Source organism: Equus asinus, chromosome 5 (assembly GCF_041296235.1).
Source record: "Equus asinus isolate D_3611 breed Donkey chromosome 5, EquAss-T2T_v2, whole genome shotgun sequence".
NCBI classification, from domain to species: Eukaryota; Metazoa; Chordata; class Mammalia; order Perissodactyla; family Equidae; genus Equus; species Equus asinus.
The window spans coordinates 61,930,452-61,946,538 of NC_091794.1; the positions used below are offsets into that span (position 1 = coordinate 61,930,452).

The 16,087-nt window shown below is 45.4% G+C and overlaps 1 protein-coding gene across 1 annotated transcript in view; it reads right to left on the bottom strand.

Annotated features, from left to right (window-relative positions):
* The window catches only part of LOC123285602 (ral guanine nucleotide dissociation stimulator-like), a 372,006-nt gene extending 358,935 nt beyond the window's left edge, over positions 1-13,071 (bottom strand). Inside the window, exon 1 of the mRNA XM_070509660.1 lies at positions 12,276-13,071. The gene's annotated coding sequence lies outside the window, so the exon portion shown is untranslated. The remainder of the gene's footprint in view (positions 1-12,275) is intronic.
* Between the last annotated feature and the right edge of the window lie 3,016 nt (positions 13,072-16,087).

Sequence of the window (16,087 nt, forward strand, 5' to 3'; positions counted from 1 at the left end):
CTTACAGAAGGTACAGTGAAATGATACCATTCACAAGTTTACACAAACTCAAGATACTCTCTTATATCAGTTAAAACACTATAAAACTGTATTTTACATGCACATACTTTATTCTGTACTATACCTTAGTTCAGATACTACACATCTATAACTACATATTGCTCTACAGAATAAGAGGCACAAAATCCCATACATGATTCTTTATGGGCGATTTGGGGGGTCTTTCAAGGGAAATTGTGGCCATATGTGATTCTGCCTTTATACACCAACCTAGGACCCGACCCCACAGTATGAGACTCTCCTGGAAGCAGCTGCAGTTTCCTTACAGGACAGGTAGTTGAAATTAGGGCAAGGATTTTATGCACAGGAAATCCACAAGGACAACCTTCACCAAAACCGGCAGAAGAGCCCAGCAAGAAGGCTCCAGACCTCCCACTGCTCTGGAGCCAGAGGGACAGATTCCTGTGTGTGTCTCACTAGCGCCTCCCCAGCCTGCAGAATCGTATCCTGTCGAGTCAGATGTTTTGCCTGTAGTTCAGACAAATGCTTCCCGGACATTTCCATGAGATGGCTCTAGTGATGATAGTTTTTTCCCAAAGAAGACAAGACAGACTTGGTTCTTCCTTTCACGTGATCAATGCACGCTCATCTCCATTATGTTCTAGTCCATCCTCGTGATCATTAATTCTCTATATTACTATATCTTGAATATCCTTTCTTCTTTGGCTCTTACTTTAGCACTGGTTTCCATTTTTCCTTATATCAGCAAGGAAACTTTAGCCCTATTATCCATAAACTGAAGCCACCTCATAGTCCCCTCATGTCAAGCTTTTTAACTAATCTCAAATACAGGAACATGATAACACTCATTATCAATGAGAATTCAGAACACTGTTCTGTTCTAGTTAATGAAGTGAGGCAGAAAACAAAAAGTCTAACTATTTAGAAAGGAGGAGACAAAATCACATTATTTGTACACAACATGATAGCATATCTTTAAAAAAAAAAAAGTAGAGAAAGACTGAATCGCCAGAAAAGCTACTAAAACTAAATGGGAATTCAGTCAGTAAGCACTGTTATAGTCTGCCAATAATGAGTGAGGAAAACATAATGAAAAGATGCCCTCATTTTCATCCACTTACAGCACCAGCAGCAGGACAAGTACTTCATCCTCACACGCAGAATCTACTCCAAGTGCGTTCACTTGGCCCACAGAAAAATCCGAAGACTGTAACATCCTCCCCCTCCCACTGTAGCCTAGACCACTGCCAGGCTGTCCCCCTCCAAAACGGGTACAAAAATTCTGAACCTCCCAGGAATCTCTTCTCTTTGGCCTGGAGGAGATTTGAATCTTTTAAAACAAAATAATAGAACTTAAGATACGTAGGGGCCGGCCCTGTGGCCAAGTGCTTAAAGCTCCGTGCGCTCCGCTGCAGCGGCTCAGGGTTCGTGGATTCGGATCCCAGGTGTGGACCTGCTCCACTCATCAGCCAAGCAGTGGAGACATCCCACATACAAAGTAGAGGAAGACTGGCACAGATGTCAGCTCAGAGCTAATCTTCCTCGGGCAAAAAATAAAGGAGAAGGATTGGCAACAGATGTGAGGTCAGGATGAATCTTCCTCAAAAAAAAACTTATGATATGTAAACATTAAGAAATAAAACTCCTTCTAAATTTGACCAGCAAATTCATTGTCTAAAACAAGAAGATAGTAAAATCAAAATGAACAGCCAACAAAAGAACTGCCATGACACTCCCACATTCATCAGTAGCATTAGCTGTGCTGAAAACTGACTTAGAGAGAGAGAAAAACCACACGCTGTTGTTCTCAAACACTCAGGCCCCTGCTCGTGCTAGTTTACACAGAACTGAGAGAAAACCTGAGTGAGAAAACTACCTACTAATAGCTTCTTAAAACTTGTTGGGACCCTAAAAAACCAAATTTACATCTCAGCTCCTAGGCAAAGTCATCTCTAAGCCAATCCAAAAATAAGATGGTTTACTCTTTTCTACAACCTTGTTAAGCTAATTTTTCCCCATGTCAGTGGTATATACTTTACAGCAACATTCTTCAACGGAGTTGCTAATGTGCAGACAAGAAATGTTCCAGGCCATCTTCTCTGAACTCCCTTCCCACCTGTGTGGCCCACCCAAAAACCATTCCTCATCTTCCTAGCTAGCTCCTGGGCTGTCATGACCTCCAGAGAAGGCTAGACTCCTCCCCAGCCCAGGGTGAATTACGTTGGGTCAGAGTTCATCACAGTGATGGTATTTCCATGACCAAGCCACTGGTTTAGGCATGGACACAATTCTGGCCTGGGAGATGGGAGGGGTAGTTTCTGGAAAGTTTTCCTCAGGCTTTAAGAACACAGAACGGGTACAGTCTCTTTTTCACGTCTCTGGATGTGTAGTTACATAAAGACTTGAAGTCACTGAGCTGCTGGACCAACCAGCCTTGGAAACTCCCACTTCAAGACCTTTTGTTATGTGAGATAAGAAATGCCCCCCGTGTTCAAGCTGCTTCTGTTGAGTTTTCTGTCACTTATTCCCAAAAGCTTCCAAATAAAGCACCATCTAGTCTTCTAGCTAGTATTACTCCACCTGTAGAAGAAGCCTCTGACAGCGGACAGAAAAGACAAAATCAACCAATCTGTAAAACTGGAAGAGGATCTGTCCTTTACGGCCAAACTAGCTCTTCACAAAGAGGAGCTATTATTGATCATCTGGAAACTATTCTGTCTTTGGTAGCAATTACCCTCTCTCTCCTTTTTTTGAGATGAGTGCTTCTCCCATAAATCGAATGTCCTTATTTAATATGGGGGGAGGCAGGGAAGAGATTTTGATTACTATAATCTTACTAATTTACAAACAGTAACAACCTAATCCTAATTTATCTCTATTGAGACCAGACTAAGAAATAGGCCTAAATCAAAGGGACCTAGTTCACACATAAAGATGAATTCCCTGAAAGAAAGGACTATGGAGAAAAAATTCTCCAGGGACAACGTGGAATCTCCTCGATGAAAGCCTGTAGAAACACAAGATTCATGCAGCTGTGAAGCCTTAGGCACTATACTTGGATCATACGGCAATTCAAGATCCCTGCCACGCTGATCTAAAGAGAACATTTATCTTCTTTCTAAACAGAAATGTAGAAAAACATCTAAGTGTCAAAATAAAAGCAAAAACTTCTTAATCTCAAACTCTACGACAATTATATATACTTATGCAAACCATTTCCTATGGCAAATCCACCTCATTACTCTAGGGAGCAAAAAAGGCAAACAGTATGACCAAAACTCCTACTATGTCTCAATTCCCGGCAAATCCTGACAGTGTCAGGAAGTGCCTTATTCAGCCAGAAAATGTCCAGTGACTAATTTAACTGAAAGGTAATTTATTTAATTAAAAAGAGAAATGGAAGCACTTACTGGATTAAAAAAGAAATGGTATATATACTTATCAGAATCAAACAGTTTCCGCCCTATGGCAATTCCATAACTAAGGGAATACACCTTTTTAAACGTTTTTAGATTAAAAACTTTACTGTCCAAGAGTAGTGCTGACTATAGACTGTCCTGTTAAAAATAGTTTGAAATATTTAAGATTTATGGCTCCAGGGCACTAAATCCCCACTCACATTTATAATGACCAAAACGTAGAAGATGAACATTGAAAAGCAACTGCAAATAAGTGTTCATTCTCCAGGGAAGTCGTAAGGTTTGCCGACATGATGTGCAATGGATAACTGGTCTTCGGTTCAGCAACTAAGACATAAATTATGTGTCAGCTGCTCACACAGGCGCAGGACAAGGAGGGCAGTGATGGTATGGGAAAGAACGTGAGTCTCAGAAATACAGCCTACTGCTATCGTCCCTTTCCCGCTTGTACACATTACATTAAGGCACCCTTTCCAAGTGATTACAGACCCAGAGATGCCTAGCCTGGGGAGCAGACAGTTCTTCTGCACACGTTAGGAAATGGAGACTCTCTCTGGTATCGCTGTACAATGCACATCTTGCACCATCATACGTAGTGGCCCCAAACTCACCTTCCGGAGCCCCGTGCCCGGCAGCAGACGGGAACTCCCAGGTCTTTTAGGAATGGGGGAAAGGAAGTCTCATTCTTAACAAATTCAACCACCAAAGCCCTCCCTCATTCTAGAAAAGTTGGAGGCAGCAAAGGTTCCATTAAATTGGGCCCTACTTCTCACTAAACAGAGAAAGAAAGAATTCTCCAGCGAGATCAAGGAGTCAAGATTTATAGGTTTGTTGCTCAGATGGAAAGTAAATCTTCACTTTTACAGCAAGGCTTTTTACAGCACAGACTTCAACTTTATTGAGAGGATATTAATATATCTGTATTATGACTTTTATGATTATTCACTTAAAATGCTTTGTATTTTTCAAAGGAGGGCCTATAACTATAAAAAAAGCTATAAAAGGTACAATGTGCCATTAATGATTTTTTTAAATGATGGCTTTATTTGTTTTTTATTTGTTTATTTAAACTTTGCCTTTGAAGATTTATATGAAAAACAGATTATAACTGGGGCCAGCCCAGTGGTGTAGTGGTTAAGTTCTTGTGCTCCACTTCGGTGGCCCGTGGTTTGTGGGTTTGGATCCCAGCCACAGCCCTACACACCGCTCAGCAAACCATGCCGTGGTGGCATCCCACATACAAAATAGAGGCAGACTGGCACAGATGTTAGCTCAGGGCCAATCTTCCTCACACACACACAAAAATATTATAACTAACCATCACCAAAGCTTGAACTTGACTTAGGTTAATTGAGGGAATAACGTAATAAGTAGTCTTCTGGAATAGAAATACAAGACTAGCATCTACTAAATAGACCAACTCAGTATTACAAACGAATGAGAAAATATTTTGCTGTTTAAAACTGGCAATCATTTATATATTAGGAAATTATTTTGGTCCTCAAAAAAAAAACTGCTTCAGCATAAAAGAAATTATACAAGTACATACATACCCCTACATACTTATCCTAAAGTCAAGCCTTTGGTACTTAGAAGTAAAATAAAACATAAATCACTATTGCTTATTGAGAATGGCTATGTTAATGCCACTCTAAGTTCTATGCAAGCCTTTCACGAGCCAACAGGCAAAAATGTTAGAGATTCTCTGTAGCGGGACGGAGATTCTGCCAGCGAACAAGGGGAGTGGGTGAGAACAGCTGTTTGAATGTGACTCACCGTCTGCTCTGACTTCTGACCCCACTATGTTTTTAACTGCAGGACTTTCTTAAGTAATTGCGAGATCCACCGACTAAGGTTTCCAGCATAGAGTTTTCAAGACCACCACCACATGTCGCAGGGACACAACCATCAGAATCAAACAAGAAACTCCCAGTCCTACTGAGCAACATGAGAAGACCAGGCAGCGTGCACCTAACAAGGCCGTGCACGCTTCATGACTCAGACGATGAGATCTGAGAGCTTCAACCAGAAACTGATAGCACACGCTCTGGAGACAGGCGGCTCCAAGTCTGAATCCCAGTTTCAAAGCCTCCTTTCACCACCTGTGAGCTGTGAGAGATCCTGGGTAAATCACTTCACCTCTCAGTGCCCTCATTTCTACAGAGATACAATGGGGACAACATGGCACCTACCTCAAAAGCTGTTACGACAATGAAAATTAGGTGATATATATCAAGTACTTGGAAACACTGCCTGGCATTTTATACATAGTCGATAAATGTCAGCCATTATTATTATTACCAGTAATAGTGGTTTCTTTACTTCTCCTCCAATCCAGAAATCCCACTTCTGGAAATCTACCCTGGAGAAATAATCCAAACTACAGTAGAGGCACAAAAATACTTAGTACCATGTTATTTACAATGGTGAAAAGTTAGAGAAACCTAAATGTACACTAATAAGGAAGCAATTGAGACATTTATCCAATATCCATCCAGCAAAATATTAGTCCATAACTAAGAATACATTAGAAACACAGTAAAGAATTATGGAGCAAAATGGCTATGTGTTTATACAATTACACAAAGCGAAAAGAGCCAAAATTTAAAACTATATGTACATCATTATAACAATGTAAAATTATACTTAAAATGCATACTAAAAAAACTTAAGCAAGTAATACACCAAAATCATCACAGTGGATGTGAAGATAATATTTGGGGTGAATTTTTTTCTTTCCTGTACTATCACATAGTCATATTACTTTTATAATTTTCAGCTTATTTTTAAATGTTTAACTTGCTACAGACTTATTTTAATACTAATTAAATAGGGTTAGGAAAATGGTAACAAAAGTTAAACCACAAATACATTACTGAAGTGGTTAAGAATCAAAGTAGAAATTAAGAATAAAACAAGTGCTTGAAATATTAACAATCAAAATAAAAATATTATTTAAAAAACTGAGTCCCTAATGAGTTATCCAGTATTTAAACTGGACAGAGTCCAGGGACCCCTTACATCTGAGACTGAATGATATACATATTTTTTATTGTAAAATGACTGTCAGGGAAACGAAATGATTTAAGAGAAATGAAGACATTGCGCTGTTTTTTAGTCTTGGAAAAGCTATCTCCTGTAACAAAACCTAAATTAGTCTCGGTAACAAAGTAACATAGTAATAAATGCCTTTCCATTGAATAAATCAGACCTTATATATAACATATCTTTTCATTGTTTTAAAATGAGTCCATTTAGATAAGGTATGACAGAAATAACGTTTTACAAATTGGGGAGGAAATGGTCGATGAACATTTTATGAATTCCAGAAAATATCTAAATAGAAGGGAGGAAGGAAACAAATTTCTAGCCAAACTCACTATTGTCCAAATCTGTTAGCTCAGGGCTAATCTTCCTCACCAAAAAAAACAGGGGGGGTGGGGGGGTGGGGCGGGCTCATCTCTCCAAGTAGATGGAATGCTCCCTGAGGGCAGAGAATGCACTGCTTGATCTTCAGGCATCAGAGAGAGTTTAACAGTTTTCCACACGTGGCAGACTATATAGAAAATGCTGGTTTAACTGAACTGAACATCTAAATAATCCGTTCAGAAGAGGCACCAAGGTCAGCAGTCAGCTCAAAAAGGTACCTAAACACAGGATGGGGGCAAGGGGAGGGGGCTTATTAAGGGGGAAGTGCTCCTTGCCTTTTGGCAGAAATCTTAATGTGCCACTTTAAACCAAAATAATGTGAATTTTCTCTTAAACCATAAGGCATTTGTCCATAGTAAATCCACAGGCCTCTTGTACATCAGTAATGTGGGAACCCAACATTTACTAAGAGCAGCTGTAACGCCTGAGAGCAGATCACTCATTGTGCCACTCGTTATTTATTTATTCAGAACTATATCTAACTTCAGAAAGGATCCAGTGAAACGTACATAAGTACATATACCACAACAAGATAAAATGACATACCTAAGAGGAGAAAGAGAAAAATGGGACAAAAGAAAGCTGAATGCAGGAAAGAGAGGCTGTCCTGGGAGTAGGTTCATGCACCAAATTAATGTATTCTATAAAATTCTGCACATTTGCTCCAGGAAGGTCAGAGGTTTGGCTCTAAGAATTCTAGCAGCCAACAAAAACAGGACGATCCAATCAGTTACACGAGTCAGCATCTTAAGATAAAAATAAAAGCTATCAGAGAACTCTCTCCCCCTTGGTCTTCATAAGAGGAAACTACATCGTGTAACAAATCAAATACTCAACGACATCCTTGCAGCTGACTTGTCACAGCTTCGAAAGACCATCCCTCATAATGACCCTCCCAGGCACATGACAGCACACAAGTCAAATCAACGCAAATGACGAAGAGGAAGGCAACCCACCCAAGGAAAGGGTCCACTACACAGCCCCTGCAGGTCTAGCTTTATCAGAAACAGATTTCATTCCACCTAGACTAACCTAAAATCCAGAGGCTTCATGCATCCACTTACCTTGAAATTATAGACAAAACTTGATGCACAAGTCCATTTCTCGGAGGGATACGTTTGTAGTTTCATAACATCCTCAGAGAAGCATGACTCAAGAAAGGATAAGAGCCCCTGATCTACAGCACTAGACTGTGTGCATCCTTCAGGCATCCCTCCACAAGCACTTTCTCTTCGGAGATTTGGAGAACTGCTGAGCCTCAAGACCGCAGCTCCTGACAAGCATCTGATGGGTGCTCCTCTCTGATGTGAATGTGGAACTCTGAGCTTAACCACTGGCGAGGCTGTGTCTCAGCCGTACAAGACAATGATACGTGACCTTTCATACCATAATGCCCACAAGCACATGGAGCACCTAATAATCTGCTCTTCTGGGCAGCTTTCCACTATAAGCATTCACAAAGTTACCTCAAAGGACTGGTGATATTTCCTCTAGATAACATAAAAAGTAAAAACAAAAACCCATCTTTTGCTTGCAGATAAAAATTACAGATAAGCACAAAAAAATCATTTTCCTACATAAACATTATTTTTTAATTTTAAAGATAACCTTCCCACGTCAGTTGATACAATTTGAGCTATGTTCTTTTTTGCCTTTTTGTTGTCTTCATCTTTTGCTATACCGCAACACAAGCACTGCCATAGCCTTAGACACACACACACACACAGTCGACCATCCACCCATAGTATCGTGGTTAGAATGTCTCAAGGGCCCAAGGCCATCAAGTGAGGAAGCTGGCCTGTAGGGCCACCGAGACAAGGCCCTTTAAGATCTCACCCATCTAGAAGTCACAGGCATCCAGAGTCTGGTCCTCAGCATAACAAGGCCAAAGACATATCTTTATCAAACATACACACTTGAGTAGACTCAAGAGAACTAACTCATCCTAACCCAACTAGAAGGGACTGAAATGCAAATGAGAATACCAATTTACTAACTAATCAAAGAGAATATCCCTTCTCACTAATCAGAAAATTCACATCTGAAGCCACAACGCTGCTTGCCTAATGCTAGGATACGAGGTATCCTGGATTGATAGTCAATTCACCACAAGTTAGACCAAAGAGAGACAGAGAGTTTGGGGAACACCCAATGAATTATCCAACCTACACCTTTTTAGGGACCAGAGTTGTCCCTTTCACATGCAGGTCTCCTTCCCTTGGACATCATCGCCCTAACACTGCAGGCTTCTTGGTCTGCAGGCTTCTTGGTCTGCAAGCTTTCTTCCTCCACATCCTTCTCTCCATTAGGAACTTCTCTAGAGAGGGTACAATACAACTGATGAGGGTGTGCCGTACATGCATCATTAGCCTTGTTTCAGATCAAAATCTCCCAAATAAAGTTGCTCAAGCAACCCACCCGAGGCCACAGCTGGATAAGGCAGAGCAGAGATTCAAAGCCAGATCTCAAGCCCAAGCCCCCTTTCGAGCTTGCAGTAAATGACTGCTTTCAAGTGTCTTCCCACGGCTTCCACCTCCCAGCCTGATTGAAATGCCCCTCCTCAGGGTCCCCTAACACCCCAAGCACCCCATGGCACTAAGTGCTCGTACACAAATCTCTCTCTCACTACACTGAAACGTTCTGAGGACGGGGATCATAGCTCACTCATCTCTGTATCCCTCGTGTGCTATCCATCTATCCAGATAAATATGCAAACTAACTTGTCAGTGGTTTAATATGAAGGGCACCAAACTGAAGGCCTTGAACTAGCTGTGTAGGCTTAGGAAGGTCACAACTTCTCCAGCCATCAACAAACATCTCATCTAAAACATGGGATGAAATGGATATATGAGGCGGCTTAGGTCACTTCTGGATCTAAAAAGCACTAGCACTATAGACGGGCCCTGGTTTTTTATAGCCTATCTCAGCAGTTTGAATTATTAGAAATAAGTTAACCTCGGTGGTCTTCTGTACCACTCAACAGAAGCATATACATAAATAATAGTTCAGAAAAAGATTCCTCTTTTCTGAAAGGAGATAACTATCATTTACACCAAAATCAAACAGTGGCACAGTCCTCTGGTGACTGTTCAAGGAGCTGAACACCACAAAAGGCAAGAATTTGACGGTGGGATTTTCTTTGAATAAAAGAAAAATCAGGAGAGAAATTAGCACCTAATATTCTTTGTTATTATCATATTCCCAATAGCAACTAACTCACTCCTTTTTACAGCACTTTCCTTATTTTGCTCTAAAACAAAGCCAAAATGAATGAACTGGCTCCATACTGCAGGAGGTCAGAAATAGAACAATTACTTTATTCTTAAGGGTACTGATGATATTAATTATTTTGCAAACAACAGGCTTTCTAATGTAAGGCACAACGGAAAGCATTTCATAGTTTGGCTAACAATCATCATCTTCTTGTTTAGCATTTAAAAACTTAATGAAAAGCCCTGTACATGTAAAATACTCCTGGTTAAATAAGAGCATTTATCATGTCCCTTTTCTGGAGGATATATTTACTGGAGAATAGTACTGGAAATTTTTCAACCTGAAATCTGCTTGGGTCTGTAACTTTCAGGTTTTAGAATATCAACTTAATGGAAAACTTAAAATACCCATTCACTTACACGTGCGGGCTCAAAACATGTCAATATAGCACAGCCAAACAAGTACAACCCAAAGTTCCACAACATTAACAGTATATCCAGACCTTTCAATTAAACACAAAACTGTGCTAAGGCCAGAAGCAGACTATCATCTGCCAACAACTTTAATGTAAAACGTATACAGTAAATATAAGCTTTGCTGAATGGTTTACGACAGTCCAGGCACATAAAATGAAAATACGCACATTCTAACTCAAACCAAGGAAACAAATCAGTCATTATACTGGCGACCTCATCATTAAGGTGTGTCTTCCTCAAGTACACAGCATGTCTGTCAATCAAGTTCACATCCTCCTCCTCCTGTGACAGGAAAGGAAGCTCACACTACACCAGAGGCTGCGAATCACAACCAGCAAGAAACCCTGAGTAGCAAAGCCAGAATACAGAAAGGGCTGGGGCGGGCGGAAACAGGAGAAACTGACTTCAGCTCTACCAAATACACTTTCCAACTAAGTTTGTCACTTCTGGCAAAGCTGGTTCTACAAGGCAGGAAAACACACTGTCCTGGAAAGAGGAGCAGAGCAATGGGTGAAGTCATTTTGCATCGAAGATGCAGATAAGCTAACCAATTGAAAGCTTTCTCAACGTCCACCCAAAACAAAGACTGAAGAACAAGCAAGCCCTTGAAAAGGAGTGACATGCCCTACCGCCCATCCAGACGCCAGAAGGGCAAAGAAGAGAAGTGGGGGAAAAGTTGGATGGGAGCATGGGGGTGTGGGGGAGGGGGAAATGGCGAAGGAGGGCGAACATGAGTAAGAAATTATGCTGCAGAAAAACAAAAAAAAAAGGATTCAGCAATAAACTGTCACAAACTGCCAAACTGAGAGAGATGGGGCCGGCCTGGGGCTCTGTGGAGCGCCGCGCTGCGGCCACCTGTGCCACTCACCCCGCCTGAGCCCATGCCCCAGGACCAGAGCCAAGCCCCGCCTCGACCTCCAGGAAATCCGAGCCCCGCGCACAACCAGGGCGCCACAGAAATGCGGGAGAGAGACCTGACTCGGCCTCTACCTTCGCCTCTGGCTCCGAGACAACCCCCAAATAAAGGGGTTTAGCAGCAAGGACACCTCTTCGTGCTCACGCCGGCCAGGGCGTGGGGGTGAGATCCGAGCGCCGCCACCCCTGCAAAGGCCGGAGGCAGCTCGGTCCCTCTCCCCGATCCAGCCAACGCGGGCGGCCCGCTGTCACCTGGCCACACTGCACCCGCCAAGTTAATGGAGCCGGGAAGCAGCGCAGAGACGCCCCTCGGGCGCCTCCTCGGGGCGCAGGCACGGCACGGAGTCCCAGCTCCTTCACCCACCCTGACTCGCCTCTGAAGATTCTGTCCCTTTCCCCAACGAAGCATCGCAGACACTTTCTTCCGTCTTTGTGCGCAGCTCAGCCCAAACCTCAGAACTGAAGCTCTGAGGTCCCGGGCCAAAGGCCACCCCAGAAACCACTCACTCTTCCCGCGAAGCCCGCACGGACACCGCTGGGCTCCGGCCCTGGGGAACCTCACAAGTCACGAGGCACGAACCCGGCTGTGGACGGCCCTCCCTCCCCCAAACGGGATCCAGCCGTGTTTTGGGCAACTTGAGCCGCATTTGAACGAGCGGCCTTGTCCAGCCGGCACCAGGTCATCACCACGCCCCTCGCACCCAGGTCCTACCCCGCGGCGCAGGCAACGTCCTGGTGTACACACACACACACACACTCACACAAGCACACCCTGTCAAACAAAGCCCCGGAGAACTCCTACCTCGCCCCCGTGCCCGTCGAAGATCCCGAAGATGGACGGGTGCGACTTGTTGGCCAGGTCCGTGAGAACTTCGAAGCGGTCCTCCATGTGGTCTCTCCGGCCCTGGATGGAATACACCGCCACGTTGTGGCTCTTGAACTCCCAGGTCTTGGAGAACTCCGCCTCCAGCACGTCCAGCCCCCCGAGCCGCTCGGTCTGCACCATCTCGGCCACCTTGCCCTTGACCATCTTCACGGCGTCCCGGCTGGACTTGACGATGGTCTTCACCTCGTCCGTGTGGAAGAAGTAACTCCACAGCGCCAAGCTGATGCACAGCAAGAAGAGCGTCTCGGGTCTCAGCAAGAAGTAGCGCATGAGGCGACCCAGCAGAGACAGCAAAGTCATTGTATCCTCGCTAGAGCCCGACCACCAGCACGCGCGCGCCCCGAAGGCTCGCCGGTCCGGAGCGCGGGGGGACGGCCCGCGGGACGGGCAGCAGGAGGCTGCGGAGCCGGGCGAGGGGCGGACGCCGACGGCTCGGCGCGGCCCGGAGAGCAGAAGCGGCCTCCCTTTTGTCTCCCGGCCTCGCGGCCCAAGGCCCGCGCCCGCCGCCCGTGCCGCCTCCCCTTCCTGCGCCCCTTTGTGAGGCGGCGGCGGCAATGAAGCGAAAGTTGCGCCGGGAGGCTCGGCCGCGGCGGGCGGGAGAGTCCAGGGGCGCCGGCGCGCGCACGGCCCCTCCGCGGGCCCCTCGCCGCTCGCGGAGCGGTCAGCAGGTGAGGCGGCGCGGGGCGCGAGAGCCGGCGGTGAGCGAGGCGAGTCCCCTCGGCCGCCGCTGTAAGGGAGCGCGGAGCCGCGAGCCAGCCGATCGCTTCAGACGGCAGTCCCCTGAGAAAAAAAGTTTTGCGGGAGCCTGGGCAGAGGCGGGGGTCCGCGGAGCCCGGCGACGCATCACGACGGGCGCGGAGCCGCAGGCGGCCGGCGGCTCTGCGTGCCTCTCCCGGCAGCTCGCGCTCCGCTCGGCTTGACTCGGCTCGGCGTCGCCCGCGCGCCCGCTCCTCGGCCCGGCTCGCGCTCGCCCCGCCCCCGCGCTCGCCCCGCCCCCGCAGCCGGGACTCCAGGCCCCGGGTCTCCGGGCGAGCTGTCAGAGGCCAGGGAGCCTCGGCGGCGGACGGCGCGCACGCAGCCCCGGGCGGCCCAGCGAAGCGAGGGCGAGGCGAGGGGCGCGTCCACGGCCGAGCTCGAGCGGACGCTGGTTCCTCCTCCCGCGCGGGCTCCCGGGACAATACGACACTGACCCTGGTCGTCGTCACGCTCCTTGCCCGGGAGCCGCTGCCGCCGCCGGCTGGAAAGCAGAGGTCCGGCCTGAGCGCCCCCCCCCCGGCAGGCCGCGCGGTAGCGCCGTCCCCGCGTCGCCCGCATAATGCAAGCGAGAAGGGACGCACGTCTGCCGCCTCGCAAAGCGGGGCGGAGCGGGCCGGCCGCTGGGGTTCGGTGGCGGGGGCCTGCCCGGATCCCCCGAGGCGAGGAGGATCGGGGCCTCGCAGCCTCCTCGCGACGGGCCAAGACCCTCTGGAGGAGGACAGCAAGTGAGGACTGGGGCGCCTGGAGGTCGCTAAAATTCTCGCCCCCGGAGAGCGAGGAGGGGCTGCCTCTGCGAGCTGCCGCCCGCGAGCAGGGGACTCTGGCACGGAGGCTCCCCTGGGCGCTGCCCTTCCCCGGAGGGACAGGGAGCCTCCCAGCGTGGCCGGCGCGGCCAGTCTTCCTCAGCAAAAAGAGGAGGATTGGCGGCAGATGTTAGCTCAGGTCTAATCTTCCTCAAAATAAATAAATAATTACAGAGATAGATCAAGGATAGTTGTTTTCCGAATAAAATTTTTATACCATTGCACCAAGTGTTTACATAAACCCAACTTATCCTAAGAATCTTGCATCTGATTGCCCTAGGCTTCTCTAGGAGAATCTTCAAACAAGCTTCCTAAATTATAATCTTAATCTAAATCATCACCTAAATTTTTTTATCCTAATTAACACACATCAACATTCTAGCTAATTTATAATATGAAACATTGTGAATAGTTGAATAATCCTGCTTAAAACCCTTAAATGACTTCTCATTGCTCTTAGAATAAAGACAAAAGTCTTAGCTATGGCCTTCCTCTCCTTCTCAGCCTTATTCCACGCCCCCTGCTCCCTCAGCCCACCCACTTCAGCCACATTTGCCTCCTCACACTTCCTGTAAAGCATCAAGCTCCCGCTTGCCTCGGGCCTTTCTTCCTGCAGTTCCGTTTAGCTGGAACGCTGGCCTTCCCAGGCCCACTCTCCCACCCACACTCCTAACTGGTGTGCCTCAGGCCTCAGCCCACACATCCTCTCCTAGAGCCTTCCCGACTCTGCAACCTGAGTCAGCTGCCTCTTGCCCCGCCTCATGGCAACGTGTACTTTTACTTCAGAGTGCTCATCAAAGTTGTAAACACATATTTTTTGTGAGTTTTTACAAATTAACATCTGTTTCCCCCCACTCTCACTATGATTTATATGCTCCATGAGGGCAGGAATGTGTCTGTTTTGTCCTCCATGGTAACTCCACCACCTAACACACTGCCTTGCACACAGTAGGCATACTGTAAATGTCTGTTCATGAGTGAATGAAGTTATTCTGAAATCATTATTTCAGCCCAACTCCAATTTTCTCTACTATTGCTGGTGATAAATGAAACACATTAATGTGCCTTTGAATCCCAGATAACAATAAAAAAAAAGAAATCAAAGAATAGCTCACCCATTGGTTAGTTGAAAATTGATTTTACTAACAGATGGAAAACATCAAAGGCCATTCAGATGCTTTTACTTTTTTTTTTACATCTTTGCTCATCTTCTCCTAAGATTATATTTTCATTACAAAGGGAAATTCTTTGCAAGAGCAAACATCTTTTCAAAATGAGTGTCCTGTGTCCATTTTTCTACTAAGATATTTGTCTTTACTTCTACAGTGTAAAAGGTTTTTAATATATTAAGGCTATCATTCCAGTTGTGAAGATATTTCCCATCTTGTCATTTACCTTTCTATTGTTTACAATGCTTTGAAATATAAGGAGCTTTATTTGATTTCATTTTTGTTGTTTATATTTTCTTTTTATAAGGCGAATTCTATCTTTTCCTTCAAAATTTGTGCTGTTTATGTCATGCTTAGAATGGGCAAGTAAGCTTTTTATTCCTCCATGCACAGCAGAATCTGCAATGCACCCAGGGTACTTTTCTCCAGCTATTTTTCCCACCACCCCCAAGACAATGTAGAGTATAACTCATTCATTTACTCATTCCTCTATTTATAACTTTGTCATTTATTCGGCACCAGGAACCAGGAAAACTGACACAATGCCTATCTTCATGGAGCCTGCAGTGAGAAGAACCAATCATAAATATACTACAAATAGACAAATGTCATTAACAAAGGCATACGCGTACAGTATTAATTCCTGTGGTGAACTTGCTGATTGTAAAGTCACGCTTAAGGGGCTGAGGGCCCTTCTATAATGGAAGGAATTGCCATTCTCGGGTTGGCCCTCCCTCTTCCAGAGTTCACTACTTCCACCATGTTGATCTCTTGTCACGTCCACCCCAAATCACAAGCCCATCTCCACCACTCAAGTTATTTAACCTTTTTGTACTTTGATTTTCTCATCAGTAAAATAGATATACTTATCACACCTAATCTATAGGTCATTTTAAGGATTACAGGAGCTAATATACATGAAGCGCTTAGAAGAGTGCCTGGCACATAGTAAGCACCCAATAGAAGTGAATTATTATTAGTTGAAGGGCGTGAATAGATA